Genomic DNA, 14273 nt, shown 5'->3' with positions numbered 1-14273 from the left:
AAATAGAATCTGCTTCCCCAGGTGAGACTCCCTATATTTCTAGGTGAGATAGAAGAGACTCTGTCCCACAGGGACAAACAGTATTTCCTCTGATTTCTTGTCAATGAAGCTGCTGCTCAATTTTTCTGCCAATACTACCAGGTCTACCTGATGTGAATGATGGGGAGTAGGGAGGAGTGAGACTACCTAAGACAACTTCTATTGGTAGGTAACAGAGTGCTCAGTTTCAATCCTTGGTCTCTAGTCAATTTACCTTCCTTTTCCTCACTTCCAGAATTTCCCTATGGCTGCCTCTTATGTTATTTCTAGTGCTTAAATTTTTACTTAGAATCTCAGGGATAGTGATAGAGAGAGAGAGTAGAAAGAGAGAAGGGGGAGGGAGACGTCTACACTGTCTTATATGAACCCCCTTCCTTAGAACTTCCACCTTACATTTATCCATTTATTCCCTCAGTGGACAATTTATAAGGCTCTGTGCACCATTCAGTATCTGGGGAATGGCATGAAATGGAATATAAAATAAAATTTCTGTCTGGATTAGGGATATGGGCCATGACAAATGATGAAGTAGGTGTTAAATATTTAGGCGTGTTCGTCTTAGTATCCCAAAACACAAATGGGAGAGATGGTAGGTCATCAAACAGCAAACCAGGCTGCCAAACCCTTAAAGAAAGGAGAAAAAGAAAAAAAATCACCAATTCTGGAACAGCAGAATTGCAGGCTTAGTCGTTGTTAGTCCTTTAGTGTCCAGTCCAGTCTCTGTGCATCTCTTAGGCATGCTTGGAGCCCTCCATTGGCAGCCTGAGCAGGAGATGGTGGAGCAGCTATCTGGAAAGCCTGTAGAGCTGGGGCCCAATCTGCCCCAGGGGCGGGGATCCTGGCAGCATGGTGGATGCGGGTGACTCACGCCAGGCTGGTGCCTGTCCCAGTGGGGGAGGCTCCAGTCTTTCCACACGGAGGTGTAGCCTGGCAGGCTCTGATGGGCAGTGAGACGGAGGGGTCCAGTCATCCCACGCATAGCTGGAACTCAGCATTGCCTGAAGACCAGTGGGCTCCGGTGGGCGGGTATCCCGGCAAGCTGTGAGACCGGTTCCCACCTGGTTTCTGGTGTGGCCAGGGGGCAGGGATCCCGGTAGTTATGGGTCTGGCGGCGTGGCCGAGGGGCGGGAATCCCAGCTTAGTGTGGGTCTGGTGCGGGGCTGTGGCCAGGCGCAGTCCAAGGGATGGAGAGTCCGGCAGAACAGAGCAGCGGCTCTGCAGGCCTACTGCAGGGGAATTTGGCAGGCTGGCTGTTCTTTTATTAGATCATGGCGTGGAGAAGCCTTCCATGATCTAAGAGTTTAGAGTGCCGTATTTTTGGCTCTCCCTGGTGCTTTACCTCAGCAAGGCGTGTCTCCACCTTCTTGGCAGGGTCTCTGGTTCAGGAGCTCATGAGGTCTGCGGCTCTGCCTCTGTCAGCATCTTGGATCTCCATAGGAATATAATTTTTACTCAGAAAACTACTTTAACTCTACACACTATAATACATTGTGATTGAATTGCCATTCAGTTGTAAGAATTTTCTAATTACCATTGGACCTATTCAATGATCCTATCTTTTATAAGTGCATTTAAATTTTTTCAAAATTATAATTTTAAACAATTTTATTGCCATTTAGCTTAATTTTATTTATTGTGATTACAGAGCATTGTCTCAATGTCATGTCAATTCATCCTAGAAATTTTCTGGCAACTTTTTTTTGGTAATGCTAAGGCTTGAACTAAGGCAGAAGGATTGGAAGTTCAAGGTTAGCCTGGGCTACATAGCATGACCCTGTTGCAACAAACAAAAACAAAAGAAATAAAAAACCTTTGGATTTCTGAGTAAGTCAAATTTATCTAGATTTTATTTTTCTATCTAGATAGGTTCTTGCTAAGCAGGCACTCTATGACTTGAGCTACTCCACTAGCCCCTGAAAACCATTTTATGTACTTATACATGGTGAAATTTTGAAAATTTTCCCTCTGTGTTTTAAATTAATGTTTTGGGGGCCAGTGTGTGTAGCTTAGTGGTAGAGTGCTTGCTTAGCATAACAGGGTCCTCAGTTTGATCCCCAACTATGTAAAATTTTTTTTGAGGTGCAGCCTTTTCATGATTATTAGTTCAGGCTGATTTATTTGCAATGCAAATTGTCAATACTCTTGTTAACTTTATGTTTACCTAATCACTATTGGAAGACACAATCTGCAGATTTTTCTATTTCCATGGATGTTTGCTTCATATGGTTAAACATATAAGGTTAAATTATATGAAAATGTTTATATTTCCCTGGTGAATTTATTTATGAAATAATTCCATTTATACTAATTTTTCTTAAAACTTTTTGTGACACTGATATATCTCTTATGGTTTTCTTTGAATAATATTTTTCTCAAATATTCATTCCTCTTTATGTTTCCAAAATGACTCATGTGCTTTACTGTTTGTCTTATGGATTCAACAAATGGTAATTTTCGTCCAGTCTGACAATTTTGTGTTTTAATTGGAAAATTGAGCCTCTTCAATTCTAATTCGGGACCATTTGGGTTAGCACTAATTGTTATATTACTTTCTAAATCATTACTGAAATTATATTTTTATTCTATTCTGTTTCATAGACTAATGACTTTTTATAAAAATGAGTAAGCAATATTTTTTCTTGATTCTCAATTTAGTTTTCTTAAGTTCTGTATATATTAAGTTTGGAGACGTGCTCCATGGAGTGATTTGTTTTAATGTATTTAATTATGCAAGGTGATCACTGTGTATCTCCATATGTGTATAGTGTACTTTGATCATATTTACCAACCCTTTTACCTCTGTCTTACTCTTTCTACCTTTTGTCCTACTTTTAAAAATAATTTTAATTGATTTTTTATTCTATTTTCATACATAAATATACATATACATAGATCATAGTCCCACCCATCACACTCTTTCTTTCACCCTCCCCCTTCTTCTAGTTTTCCTCCTAAACAGTTCCCATGGGGGTGATCTTGTGGTGAAGAAAGTACTTAATTCTAATCCTAAGAATGGTAAGTCATTCTGTTTCCACCTAATCAAATATTTATGATTTTATTTTTATGCCTCATTTACTTTGACTTTCAAAACTAATCATTAAAATAAAACAATACTAAACAATCCAGGGATAATCTTTTCCTCCAAAGTGCTACATAGTACCTTCCCCTTTTTAACTCACTGTCTATCAATATTCTGGATTTCATGTCTGGACCCTGGTCAGCAAGTAGCATGGAACATGATATGATCTCAGAATTTTCTTGAACCACAAGAGAGGTCTCCACATCAAACCAACCATGTGAGTCTTTATTCACTTTGGAGTCTGCAGGTAGTTCAAGTCCTTCTGAATCTTTCCACTTCACTATGGGCTGGGATAACCAACCAGAGGACTGACAGAGTAGCTGGATGCCTCTACCAACATATCCCATAATAGAAATGAGAGGAGTTGAGCCCATGTATACAGAGTAAACAGAAAGGAGTGAAAACAAAGGTCACACCCCAAGGTCACAGCTGTCCTAGGGTAGGTTCATGAAGCCCATCCACAAAACAACTTTCCCACCATTTCTTGTTCTCTCTCTTACTCACATTAAAAAGAATGAATGATGTCATAGCTTCCATGAGGTCACATTTTATCACATAAATGTGGTTCTACATGTGAAAAAGTAAGGAGATGGAGAAGCATTCCAGACAAAGGGGCAAGTACATACCATGGAATCAAGAGCAGATATGCCATACTTCTTTCAAGAAATACCCACTATCATGTGGTATTTCCAGATTGTAGTGTGCAAGAAAAGAAGATGTGAAATAAGATTTGAGACTAGCACAGGATCAGACTATAAGGTGAATATACTGACCCAAGGAATGTGGAGCATATCTTGTAAGCATAGTAGGTACTGAAGCCACTATGGTCCTATTGACTAGTTTCCACCAGGTGGTAGTTATGACTTGACTATTACCTTAGAGAGCCATTCTGAAGCATCATGAAATAGGATTTCAGAGACTCCTAAAGTGAAGGGTGACCAGCCAGACACATCAGTGTCTCTCTTAGATGAGAGAAGAAAAGGGCAAGAGATGTGGAAGGCTCTAAGAAAGGAGAGACAGACACAGGAATTGTTTGGGAGTTTGATTTGAAGGACTAGTTAGATCCAAGGAGGGATTAACCTAACTTCCATTTATAATTTGGACTTGTTACCGAGTTAACACCTATTTAATTATTTGTTATTACCCATCTCCCTACTCCAGACAGAAATGTTCCATTCTTGGTATTTCCCAGGTGTTGCTCAATTCACACAGCCTTTTAAATGATACTTGAGGGAATGGATGAATGAATTGTGTAGATTGTAATGATGGGGTCCATATAATACAGTGTAGACTCAACTCTCTTTTATCTTCTAAGTAAAATTGTAAACCCTGGAAATAACACAAGAGGCAACCACAGGAAAACTCTGAGAGGGTGAAAGGGGAAGGTGAGTGTCTAGAGTCCTAGGATTAAAGGAAAACACTGCAGCTAAGATCTTTATTACCAGTCTCCTACCCAGAAACAGAAGTTGTCTCAGGCAGCCTCACTCCTCCCCACAACAATGACAATAACAGGGGGGACCCAGTAGCACTGGGAGAAGAACTGAGTATCAGTCTCACTGACAAGAAAACAGGTAAGCACTTTTTTTCCCTTGTGGGCTCACTTAGAGATACAGGGGGTCTCATCTGGAGAAACAGGTTCTATTTCCACAGGCAGCACAGAAAGTACTCAGTAGGAACCACAGGATTTGCAAATTATCCAAATATATGGAAACAACAAAAGCTCTTTTAAAAATTGTGTTTGTAACCACAACTGACAAAAGAAGACCTGAATCTGAGTATTAAACCTATAAGGGTGATCAACTGATTAAACAAAGGCTTTAAATAAGATCCAGAGTATCCTGACATAATATCTAAAATATTCACTGTTTACAAAAAAATCCATCATTTGAAAAACCAGGAAAATAGCAACTTCACTGAGAATAGACAATCAACTAACACCAAAACAAAAATTAATCAGATGTTGGAAATTATCTGACAGAGTCTTACATAACTACCACAAAAATGCTTCAGTAAATGATTATAGACCAGGTATCCAAACCTATAGTCCCTGTTATTAGGGAGGAGGATATAGGAGGATGGTGGTTCTAGGCTGCCCTGGGAAAAAGCATGAAACTCTAGGTGAAAAACAAACTAAAGGTAAATGTGTTGGGGGCATGGCCTCAGTGGTAGAGCACTTGCCTCGCAAGCACCAGGCCCTGAGTTCAATCCCAGGTAGAGCTTAATAATAATAATAATAATAATAATAATAATAATGCTGGTGATTATAATATCTCTTGAAACATATGACAAGATCCATATAAAATCATATGGATATTATATGACTGAAATATAAAATGACAAATTAAAATGTATTGAGTGGGATCAACAGTAAAGTAGATCTGATAGAGAACATAATCCATGAACTTGAGTATAGAGCAATTGAATTCACTGAATTTTAACAAGGAATCAAAAGCATTTTAAGAATACACCTTCAGGGTCCTGAAGGACAAAATCAAAGTATCTGATGTTTTATCATCAGAGCCCCAGAAATACAGGACAAAGAATCGGGATTAAAAAATTTGAAGAAGTTGTGCCTAATAAATTCTCAATTTGGTGAAAAGGCATAAAACTACAGACCAGAAAAGCTGAGTGAATGCTGAATAAGGAAAATCAAGATAAATTCACATCTGGACATTCTATAGTTCAACTGTGGAAAAACTAAAGACAAAGAAAAACTCTGGAAAGTAACCAGAAAGAAACCATGCATTACATATGAAGAAACTTCCTTTAATGACAACAGGTTTCTCATCAGAAATCTTGGAGGCCTAAAAGAAGTGGCCCAATATCTTTCAATTGCTGAAAGAAAAGAACTGTCAGAACATTCTCCAGAAGGAAAAAGAAAAAAAAAAACGGAGAATTTGTTTCAACCAAGTCATGTCTTAAAGGATAAATAATGGAAATTTCTCAAACAAAAGGGAAATGAAAAGGCAGGAATCTCAGACCATCCCTAAGGGATAAAAACCAATGAAAGGAGCAAAAAATAAAGGTACCTACAATAGGCCACCCTTCTATGGATTTCTTAAATCATATTTGATGACTGAAATATAAATTATAACTCTTATCTGATGTGACACTGAAAGAATGTATAAGAAATTGACAAAACAGCGTTAATTCAATTGTGGAGAATGTAAAAGGAATCAAGTGAAAGTAAGGTTTCCACATTTATGCAAAGTGAAACATTAATAAGGTCAGTATCAATGAATTATGATAACTTACATGTATATCCCATAATACCAAGAGCAACTGCTAAGAAAACTATGGAAAATGATATGCTCAGAAACATGACATAGGGGATGGAGACATGACTCAAGAAGCAGAGCTCCTGCTTAGCAAATGCAAAGCCCTGAGTTCAAACCCCAGTGTGTATATATACACAATGCAGTATTATTCAGATATAAAGAAGAATGAAATTATGACTTTTTCAGGTAAATCAATGGAACTGGGGATCATCATATTAAGCAAATAAGCCAGGTTCAGAAGGACAAAATTTGAATGTTCTTCTTCATATGAAATAGACCTAAAAGATAAAGATAAATCTATACATAAATACAGACATGATTTTATATATAAACACACACACACACACACACACACACACACACACACACACACACACTAAGGGAACTAAAGGGAACTTACGGAGGTGGGAAAGGAAAAGAGAATGATGGAGAGTGAATAAAATAAAATTCACTGTTTCTGTTATAAAGATGTCAGAAAAAACACATTGAAAGCTGTTGGATAACACAGTAGGGGTAGATGGAGAAGGAGATAATAATAGAGGAAAGAAACTAATAAAGATAAAAGCATAAATCAATGAAATTTAAAATAGGAAAGCAATAATGAGATTCAGTGAAAATGTGTTTCTTCTAAAATTAATAAAAAATGACAAGCCTCTAGCAATATGAACAAAAATAGAGACAAAGAATATAAAAATATCACTAAAGTCAGGAATTAAACAGGAGGTATCACTGCAGATCATGAAGCCATTAAAAGGATAAGTCATGCTAGGAACAATTACATGCTCATATATTTGACAACATGGAACACTAATTCCTTGAAAACCACAAATGACCTAAGCTCAGTCATGATGAAATAATATGTAATCTGAGTAGTTTTATAACCACTGAAAAATTTTTATTTAAACTTAAAATTTAATATTAGAGATATTAAAATGTCCAGAGGGTTTGACTGTCAAGTACTAGAAAACATTTAAAGAATAGTTGTAAGCTGGGGATTTGGTGCAAATGGTAGAGTTTCTGCTTAGCAAGTGTGAGGCCTTGAGTTCAAACCTCATTACTACCAAAAAACACTTTTCAAAAGAAGGAAAAGCCATAACTCTCAAATAATAAGAAATAAAATGAAGAACTACTATAGCCAGTTTTACACAATTTTCCTAGCAAATAGTAGTAAATGTTTGGAATTCATTCCATAAGGTCAAAGACCTTTGAAAAATATGAGTAAATCTACTTAAGCAGTGTATATAAAGAATTATAAACCATAACCAATTGGGAGTTATTCTAGGTATGAAAGGTGATACAACACTCAAAAATCAGTTTATATAATCCAACACATCACAAAGTACAGAATAAATAGCATACACTCATATATATATATACATATATATATATATGTATATATATATATGCATTAAAAAGTATTTGACAAATCTAACATCTCTTCATGATGAAATGTGATATAATACAGCAAATAAAGGAAGTGGTTATCTCAACTGGTGCCAAAAAAGTCATTTGATAATATTCAATAAATTGTCATCATAAAAAATACCTGACAAATAATGGATAGAATGAAATGTTGTTAGCATAACTAAGGCCATATGTGTTAAACTCACAGTGAACATCATACTCAATGGGAAAGGACTAAAATTTTTCCCACTAAGATCAACAACAAGAGAAAGATGAGCACTTTTCTGTTCAACAGAGTACTGGAAGTTCCAGCCAAAGCAATTAAAAAAGAAAAAAATATGAAGAACATCTAAATTAGAAAGGAAAAAGTAAAATTATAATATGGGAGTCTGACTAGGTCAGGAGGTTGGAGCCCTCATGAATGGGAATTCTAGGGAGTATTTGGGTCATCCATAGGTTGTGACCCAAATAAGGGTCTTCACTAGTACCTAAATGTTCTGCATCCTCATATTGGATGAGACTGTGAGAAATAAAATTTCTGTTCTTTACTAACTACACAGGTTATGGCATTTTGTTATAGAAGTGCAACCTGACAAAGATACACTATGAAGTAAAAGGGAAAAAAACTAAACATACACTTATCATACATCCTAGCCATTGTACTCATGTTCATGTTTCTGAGAGAAATGAAAACTTATGTCCATGCAAAAACTAACCCATGATCATACCAGCAATCAAAAGGAATGAACTAATGATACAAGCAACGAGCTGAATGGATCTCAAAGTTATTATGCTAAATGAAAAAGCCCGTCTCTAAAGGCCACATATATATGATTCCATTATTAAATAACATTCTTATATTGTGAAAATAACAGTGATGGAGAACAGACTAGTAATTTGTAAGGTCAGGGATAGTGGTAAGAGAGGAGGGTGTGACTATAAAAGGACAGCAGAGAGAGATCTTATTGTGAGGAGATAATTCAACATGAATGTACACATATGATAAGATGATAAAATTCTACGCACAAGATATAACAAAGTTGTCATGTAGGATACTTTCTGCTAAGAAAATGACATAAGAAAAAAGTCTTCTCTTTCATACAACTGTTTATAAAGCCCAAGATGATTCCACAAGACAAGGCAGGTATGAGTTTTCTGAAATCAGCAACTGAACTGCTACCTGCAGTTCCCAGATGGCCTTCTGTTCATGTGTCTGGGAGCTGAACCAGAACCCATACAGGCCAGCATCTGAGGGAGTGACTTTCTGCAACCTCGGGAACACATGTCCATCCACAATGAAGTCCTTCACCAGCTCTGTTCTCCCTTGATAGGCTGGCATCTGCATGTCTTTCTTGTCTTTACCATCTTGGTACAGGTGGACTAAGTCAGAGAAGTGATCATTTAAAGAACCATACTTCCATGGCCTGGGCATTTGCCTCAGGAGAGAGGAAGCAGAAGAAACTACCTCCTCTCCTATAAAGATCCGGATGGGCTTGTCTAGCCCAACAAACTGCCACTGACCTGTGTGAAGAAACACAAATGGTAACTGACCAAACATGATCACCAGGTCAGTGTGGCCTATGCAGGACTAGGGTGAGGAGGTAAAGTGCACGGGTTTAGAACACTCATCACTATCACCTTACTACACCAAGGGAGTGACATCTCTTACACTTGACAGAACATAACCACATGAGTTACATCACTCATGCCTCAAAGACATCCCGGAGGTGTATCTTATTAATATTCCCATTTTCAAGTTGAAAAACTGTGTTTCACAAACAGTAAGAACATTATCCAGATGAATGAGAGGCACTTTCCAAATACAGTTCCACATTATTTCCATCTACATATCTGCTTCACTAAAATTCACAAAAGCCCCTTTTCCATCTTCTTTATGAAAAACCAAAGGGCCACTCCTTGTCCAAAAACTCAAGGGGGATTAATATGACCATCAATCCAAATTTGGGATGATTTGTTTCCTTCAAACACATGAGTATGTTTCATAAATATTTCATGGATGCAAGGAGGATGTATATAATGTAAACTCTGACTGCAGGTCAAACATTCATTTGTGCTCTCTTGTTTTGCTTACTTTGTGAAAATATGAAAGACTCCCTATGACATTGTGACAAGGAAAATTTCCAGCTTTTAATTAATAGATTTCTCCTTTAGTGTATTCACATTGTGACACAATCTTTCTACTTACACACTTGTGTGATAATATTTTTCTAGTTCATGATTTTGGCCATTCTTAGTGCCATTTCAGTCTTTTAAACATGCCTTACTTTCATTTTGTTCCTATTTTCTTGATACACTTGGCCCTTGCCTCCAGTTTGAAATTGTCCTCATCATCTGCTTTCAAGTGTGATAATGATTTGTTTTCTGGGAGTTTCCCCTGCACATCTCTCAGCTCTATGTGGACAGGGTCTGCTGTGGTCAGCATTGCTTCCCATGTCCAGCCTTTAGAGATGTTCTGTTCAACAGAGTACTAGAAGTTCCAGCCAAAGCTATTAAAAAAGAAAAAAAATATGAAGAACATCTAAACTAGAAAGGAAAAAGTAAAATTATAATATGGGAGTCTGACTAGGTCAGGAGGTTGGAGCCCTCATGAATGGGAATTCCAGGGAGTATTTGGGTCATCCATAGGTTGCTACCCAAATAAGGGTCTTCACTAGTACCTAAATGTACTGCATCCTCATATTGGATTTCTAGACTGTGAGAAATAAAATTTCTGTTCTTTACTAACTACACAGGTTATGGTATTTTGTTATAGAAGTGCAATATATACCTCTACAAGGGTATATGAAGGGCTACAAGGCTAAATGGTGAGCACCATTTTCTTTCCTTACTTGCTCATCTGTTTGATGATCATTTCTGCAATGTTCCTGATATAAATCACACTTACAACTTTGTAATAGATTTCTTTTTAGAGTGTTCACACATTGTGGGATCCCAACACTTCAACTTCTCTGTACACTGCTTATTTGACTAGAGACAATTTTTCTTGATTTATCCATAAGGATTCAGTGATGAATTTATGCATCTAAATGTAGAGTGTGCATATGAATAAAAAGCAAGACAGGTTTTATGTGTGAATTCTAAAAGAAGTGAATTTTTTTATTTTAGCACCAATTATTTCTAACTCAAGTATATTTTAGATATCTTTCTGAAATGAATTTCACACATTCTTGAAGCAGACTGTTATTAGATGAACTGTGACTTTGTAGTGTGGTCTCTGACTCTGTTGGAATGTGAGAGGCTGAGGCCCTGTCCCTTTATATGCACTCAGCCTCTGAGTACCCTGTAATAGGATGGGCGAGCCCCACACCTGCTGATGGCTCTACCCTAGGAAACTAGACTCTCCACTTCCTCTGCTGAGGGCCTCCTCCAACATTTGGTGCTTAGTGATCACAGAGGTAGGGAAGTTCAGAAGTCCTGGCATTTTAAGAACCTTGAAGACCTATCTGTGATGATGGGAGGCAAAGGATGAATTCCCAATGTCTCCTCTTTCTCAGAAGATAATGCTGAGCCACAGTCCAAAGGATTCCTGTAAAGGTTCCCCAGAAGGTCCCAGTTGACCTGAATCCCAGTTGCTGTCAGCAGTAGCTTGCTCTTTAGCACATCCTCCATGAGTTCAGGCTTCACTCTCCCACCTGCTCATTTGGTTTCTCAGAATCATCTCTTAAAAAAACCCCCTGGAGATCAGCCCTTGTAACTGGATCTGCTTTGGAGAACCAGGTCTAAGTCAGCTGGGCTGCCCTTGCTGCACCTGACATTTCTCTTGCCTGTAGCAGTATCTTCAATGATTTTACTGTTTCTTTAACTGTGGAATATCGGAAATAAATTGGTGTTGAACACTGCACCCAGGGACTTTGTGTTACAACCTTGTTTAGCTCTCTAATGGCCCTGTCAGGAATGTGATTCTAGTTTCATGCCACAACAAGCAAACTAACACTTTGAGAAGTTATGACCACAAAGATCCAATGCAGAGGAAAAAGGAATGTTAAAAACAAAGTCTTTCTGTCTCTGTGACCATTTCCATGCTGCGCCTGTCCCAAAACAGCACGAAGCAGAGAAGCTCATTAGAAAATGGGTGAGAGTGAAGTTAGATGAGAGGCACAGCATAGATTTTGTTGTGAAAATAGATTGTATGCCTTTTAGTATTATTTTTATTTTTGGTAGTACTGGGGTTTAGAAATCAGGGCATCAAATCTGCTAGGCAAGTGTTCTAACCCTTGAGCCACATCCTCAACATTTATACCACATTTTTATAAGTGATCAACAGGTGAATAGTTAAAGAAAATGTGAAATAATTAACAGTATAGTTGAATTTAGCCGTAAAGAATGAAATTGTGCTATTTTCAGGAAAATGGATAGAACTGGAAATTATCCTGGTAAGAGAAGCAATTCAGAATCACAAAGCAAATATCATGTTTTTCTTTCATATGTAGACCTTAGAGTGCAAAAGTACATGAAAGTAAAAAGGGGACAATTATGAATGTGGAAAAGAAAAAGGGAAAGGGGGAGGGGGAGAACAAAAAGTAATACAGGGAGTGAATATGATCAAGGTATGTATATGCACATAGGAAAATGTCAAATGAAACCCATTACTTTGGAATAACTAATATAAGCTATTAAAACTGCATATGTTTTAAAATTAATTATTAGAATTTTAATTGTATATTTTTGTGTGGTACTCTGTGAGGATTTAATACAATTACATGCTATAAATCAGGATAATTAACATTTTCCTCTTATTAAATTACCTTGTACTTGGAGATTTTGTGTTCTTCTGTTACAGTTATTCATAAAATATGTAATAGGTTGTTGTGAACTATAGTCATACTACTGTTATGTAGAGCAAGTTTTGAATGCTTTTGTTCCTATTTTCTTACTGTTGTTTAGCAAAACAGATATAGGTAGACAGGCAATGGATTGATCCTGCATAGAGGGAAAGGAAGTCTCAGCTGAAGCTTGTACTGCTGAATAGTGATTGCTCAGATACCTCTGCCTACTCCAACTTCCTCTGTTTTTTAATGAACGCTACTTAGTGCCTTATAAGGTAGGTTTTAATGAGTGGTGAAAGGGAAGAGAAAGAAGAATGAATTTCTGCCCCCCAAAAGCTAAAAGATTATATGTCATCTTTCCTACCCTCTGTTTACATATCACTAGTGTTTCCATCTCAGCATACCCACAGCTTGAAAAATTGTCTTTTTCTCAAGTGTCTCCTTCCACCCAGGTACCCAAATCAGAAAGTCAGGTGTTCTAGAGACTTTCCTGTTTAAACCCTCAGATCTCATCATTGACAGCATCCAATTTGTTCTACTCAAAGTTTCTGGTGGGTCCCGTCCACTGTACTGTGGCCTCTTTAACACTTCACACATAGCATTTCTTGGCTACTTTTATGATATCTACCTTACCTGAGTACTTCCCACTTCCCCATGCCTCCCACAACCCCCTGATATTAGCAAATGCCAGACTTGCACTAAGAGAAGCCAGGGGAATATAAACAACAAAGATGCACCTACCCATTGTTCTGCAGGATCAAATAAAGAAATAAAACTGCTAGTCAACAAGACGTGGACAGAAAGAGGCTGTCCTGGATAGCTTACCTGACCACAGCTTGAGGAAATTAACAACCAACATGAGCACGAGGGCCAATGGATGTGTTCCAGCAGGATGATTGCATATTATGGAAACCAGCAGAGTTGGATGAAAGATTTCATCCAACCAATAAGAGAGTAGAGGAACTAAGGCAGCTGTTCCAGGGTCAGGATCCATGGAGGAGATCATTGTGAACTGATGGTAAAATGTGCTATTCTTCTCCCACTATTCTTCACATGGCTGTATGTGTTAAAAGAATGGCGACTCTGTACTTTGAATCCTTGCACTTATTGGCAAGCCATAAATATTTCTCCATCCAGGGAAATCAATATATAAGTGGATGGGACAAACTAACAGAGAACCTTGTCTTTGGATAGGTCTCTACTGTGGGTGGTGTCAGGGAAATACCAGATGTAGGGATATTTTTCATGACTAGTCTGGCAGGGAGAGGTTTGTGAGGATGGAGGTAGAAATTTAGTTTTGAAGGAGAAGTCATCCTGGAAGAGGGTAGTAGAGTCTTAGCCAAAATATGGTACTCTGTGGGGGTAGTGAGGTAACCCTGCCCACTGATTTCTTGTCTTGAGTTCAGAGTCAGGACTCTGATTGTAAGGCCAGACATCATAATGTAAAGAGACTCAGTATTAGAAAATAATCCAATACCAGATCAGACACAGGGAATGGGAAAAGATGCATTCATTAGCCATTCATTTCATAGAGCAAATCAGGTTATCCACAAGTGGAAATGATATGGTCTTTTTACACACATGAAACTCAAAATGATAAATCATTTACTTGATTGGAAAGCTAATTTCCAGGATGACATCATACAGAATAGTCTTTTATTGCAAAGCAAATAAGGACAAAAACAA

At 37.7% G+C, this 14273-nt stretch overlaps 1 pseudogene; it reads right to left on the bottom strand.

Moving 5' to 3' along the window:
• Positions 1–1005: 1005 nt before the first annotated feature.
• Positions 1006–13593, bottom strand: LOC109679591 (butyrophilin-like protein 8; annotated as a pseudogene).
• Positions 13594–14273: the final 680 nt, after the last annotated feature.

This window comes from Castor canadensis, chromosome 16 (genome assembly GCF_047511655.1).
Source record: "Castor canadensis chromosome 16, mCasCan1.hap1v2, whole genome shotgun sequence".
Lineage (NCBI taxonomy): Eukaryota > Metazoa > Chordata > Mammalia > Rodentia > Castoridae > Castor > Castor canadensis.
The sequence above is the reverse complement of the archived record's forward strand: the minus strand, read 5'-3'. Positions and strand labels throughout refer to the sequence as shown.